The sequence below is a fragment of the Colletes latitarsis genome, chromosome 9 (genome assembly GCF_051014445.1).
Source record: "Colletes latitarsis isolate SP2378_abdomen chromosome 9, iyColLati1, whole genome shotgun sequence".
Classification (NCBI taxonomy): Eukaryota; Metazoa; Arthropoda; class Insecta; order Hymenoptera; family Colletidae; genus Colletes; species Colletes latitarsis.
The window spans coordinates 8,702,407-8,706,529 of record NC_135142.1 but is presented as its reverse complement, the minus strand read 5'-3'; the positions used below and the strand labels follow the sequence as shown (position 1 = coordinate 8,706,529).

At 12.4% G+C, this 4,123-nt stretch overlaps 1 long non-coding RNA gene and 1 pseudogene across 2 annotated transcripts in view; one reads left to right on the top strand and one right to left on the bottom strand.

Moving 5' to 3' along the window:
- The window catches only part of LOC143345916 (uncharacterized), a 29,036-nt gene extending 27,874 nt beyond the window's left edge, over positions 1-1,162 (bottom strand). The window contains exon 1 of the long non-coding RNA XR_013080341.1: positions 52-1,162. This is a non-coding gene — a long non-coding RNA (uncharacterized LOC143345916). The remainder of the gene's footprint in view (positions 1-51) is intronic.
- LOC143345639 (NADH-ubiquinone oxidoreductase chain 5-like) overlaps positions 1-3,421 on the top strand; it is a 355,740-nt pseudogene extending 352,319 nt beyond the window's left edge. The window contains exon 3 of the transcript XR_013080288.1: positions 2,337-3,421. The product of XR_013080288.1 is annotated as an NADH-ubiquinone oxidoreductase chain 5-like (transcript). The remainder of the gene's footprint in view (positions 1-2,336) is intronic.
- Positions 3,422-4,123: the final 702 nt, after the last annotated feature.

Sequence of the window (4,123 nt, the reverse complement as noted above, 5' to 3'; positions counted from 1 at the left end):
TTCAAATCATCCTTTTCATTTAGTTACATTAAGACCATGACCTTTAATAACTTCTTTATCTTTAATAAATTTATTAATAAGAGTATTAAATTGATTTATATTAAATAAATTATTTTTTATATTATTAAATATATTAATTTTAATAATAATAATATTTCAATGATGACGAGATATTATTCGGGAAAGAACTTATCAAGGATTTCATACATTAAAAGTAATAATAATAATAAAATTTAGAATAATTTTATTTATTATTTCAGAATTATTTTTTTTTATTTCAATATTTTGAACTTATTTCCATAGATGTATTTCACCTAATATTGAAATTGGTAATTTATGACCTCCTAAAAATATTTTAATATTTAATCCTTATGATATTCCATTATTAAATTCAATTATTTTAATTTCATCTGGATTTATAATTACTTTAAGTCATAATTTATTATTAAATAATAAATTAAGATATAGAAAATTTTGATTATTATGTACAATTTTATTAGGAATTTATTTTTCATTATTACAATATTTAGAATATAATGAATCAAAATTTTGTATTAATGATAGAATTTTTGGATCTATTTTTTATTTATTAACAGGATTTCATGGAACACATGTAATTATTGGTATTTTATTTTTAATAACATGTTTATTTCGTATATCAATTAATCATTTTTCTAAAATTCATCATTTTCATTTTGAAGCTTCATCTTGATATTGACATTTTGTAGATATTATTTGATTATTTGTTTATATATTTATTTATTGATGAATATATTAAATTAATTAATATATATATATATAGTATAAAAATTATTACGATTAACTTCCAATTAAAAAATTTATTAATAATAATATATATAATTTTTAATTATATATTTATATTATTTATTATTATATTTATTTGTTTATTATTAACATTTATAAATTTATATTTTAAAATAAGGTATAAAAAAAATCGAGAAAAAATTTTACCAATTGAGTGTGGATTTGATCCTTTATCTAATAGACGATTACCATTTTCTAATAATTTTTTTTTAATTTCATTAATTTTTTTAATTTTTGATGTTGAAATTATATTAATTTTACCATTAATTTTTGTAATAAAAGAATTTATATCTTTAATTTCAATAATTATATTTATATATTTTTTATTAATATTAATTATTGGGTTATTAATAGAATGATATTTAGGTTATTTAAATTGATTAAATTAATTTATTATATAGATTAATTTTAATAATCAAATTTTTAATTCGAAATTAAATGTAAATTTTTACTTTATATAATTTTTAATTTGGATATTAGTTAATATAATAACATTTAAATTGCATTTAAAAATTTAATAAATAAATTATTAATATCTAAATTTAATTGAAACCAAAAAATTAGAGGTAAATTATTGTTAATAATTTAATTGAATTAAATATTCCAATTAAAAATTATTAATTTTTATAATTATTTATAAATAAAATTAATTTATATTATTTTTATATTGAAAATATAATATTTTGTTTAAATTATATAAATTTGAAATATAATAATTTAAGCTTCTAACTTAAAAATTAATGATTATTCATTAATATTTCTATTTAAAAAATTTATTTATCTTAATATTTTCAATATTATACTTTTATATTTAAGCTATTTAAATAATTTATAAAATTCAAATAAATAATAATAATATAATAGTATAAAAATTTATAATAACAATAAATTCTAACTTATTAAATATATATTTATTATTAAATATATTAAATATATATATTAATTTCAATACATATATACCTATAGATCTTTCAAATCATCCTTTTTCTATTAAAATTTCATATTTATATATAATATTAAATAAATTTTTATATCTATATTTAAATATATATATAGAAAAAAATATTGTTATAATAAAATTTATTAAATTTTTAAATAAATATATATTGAAATTATACATTAATAAACTAATTCAAAATCCATAAATATAAAAATTTAAAATTATTATTTTATCTAATATATATATATTAAATAAATATTTAATATAAATTAATTTAAATATATTATATCTAAAAAAAAAAGATAATATTAATAATATTATTATACAAAAAATTATTAATTTATTTTCTTTAAAATAAATTATAGGAATAAAATTGTTATTAAAAAATATTAATCATAAAATTATTCGAATTCTATACCTAATTGTTAATATTATTGAAATAATAAAAATTAAATAAAAAATATAATTTAATTTTTTATTTATAAATATTTCAATAATTAAATCTTTTGAATAAAATCCAGATAAAAATGGGAATCCTATTAATATAATTAAACTTAAAATTATAATTAATCTTTTTATTGGTGTAATTATTAATATATTACCATATTTACGAATATCTTGATTATTATTTATTAAATGAATAAAATCTCCAGCACATAAAAATATTAATGATTTAAATAAAGCATGAATAATTATATGAAAAAATGCTAATTCATAATAATTAATACTTAAAGTTAATATTATTAAACCTAATTGCCTTAATGTTGATAAAGCAATAATTTTTTTTAAATCATATTCAAAATTAGCTATTAATCTTGCTATAAAAGTTGTTATTAAAGAAATGTATAATATATATATATTAATATTTATATTTATTATAAATAATTTATTATATCGAATTAATAAATATACACCTGCAGTAACTAATGTTGATGAATGAACTAATGAAGAAACTGGAGTAGGGGCTGTTATAGCAGCAGGTAATCATAAAGAAAAGGGTATTTGAGCACTTTTAGTTATAGCTGTTAAAATTAATATAAAATTTAATATATTGTTATAAAAATTATTATTATAAATTAATCCATTTCAAGACCCTAAATTTATGAATATACAAATTATTAATAATAATCTAACATCTCCAATTCGATTACATAAAATTGTTAAAAATCCTGAATTATATGAATTATAATTTTGATAAAAAATAATTAAACAATAAGAAATTAATCCTAAACCATCTCAACCTAATATAATTCTAAAAATATTTGGACTTAAAATTATTAAACATATTGAAATTACAAATAATATTACTAAATAAATAAATCGTTTAATAAAAATTTCTGATTTTATATATTCAATTCTATATAATATTACTATAGAAGAAATTAATATTACAATTCTTAAAAAAATTAATCTTATATAATCTAAAAAAATTAAAAATTCAATTTTTATTCTATTAAAATTTAATATTAATCATTCAATATATATATTAAATTTAAATATATAAAAATATATTCCTATAATTATTAATATAAAACTTAAAATTAATATAAATAAACTATAAATAATTATTAATAATATAATTTAAAGTATTTTTATACATCATTGAATCCACAATTCAATATTTTTATTTAAACTATTTAAATTGATTTTTAATTATATATATATATATTAATATATATATATATAATATATATATATATATATTAATTTAAATTTAAATAAATATTTTTATTACAATTAAATTATATAAATAAATCTAAATTTAAAAATATAAAATTTAAAGGTAATCAATGTAAAATAATTACTAAAAATTCTAAAAATTTAAAATTCTTAATTTTTAAATAAAAATTTATTTTTCCATGATTTATATATCTAAATAAATATAAAGAATAAATAAATCTTAAAAATCTAATTAATATTAATATAAAAATTAATGAATTACATCAATTATATAAAATTATTATAGTAAAAATTTCTCTAATTAAATTTAATGATAAAGGAGCAGATATATTAGAAGAACATAATAAAAATCATAATAATGATATTTTTGAAGTAATATTTATAATACCTTTATTAATAATTATTAATCGACTATTTGTTTCTTTATAAAATAAATTTACTATATAAAATAATCCTGATGAACATAAACCATGAGAAATTATTGTTAAATAACATCTATATAAACTTAAATTTTTTAAAGTTATTAATCTACTAATTAAAATACTTATATGAACTACTGAAGAATATGCAACTAAAATTTTTATATCAATTTGACGTAAACATAAAATTCTTAAAATAATACCTCCAGTTATACTAATAATTATAATATAAATTTTAATAAATATTAAATTATTGTAA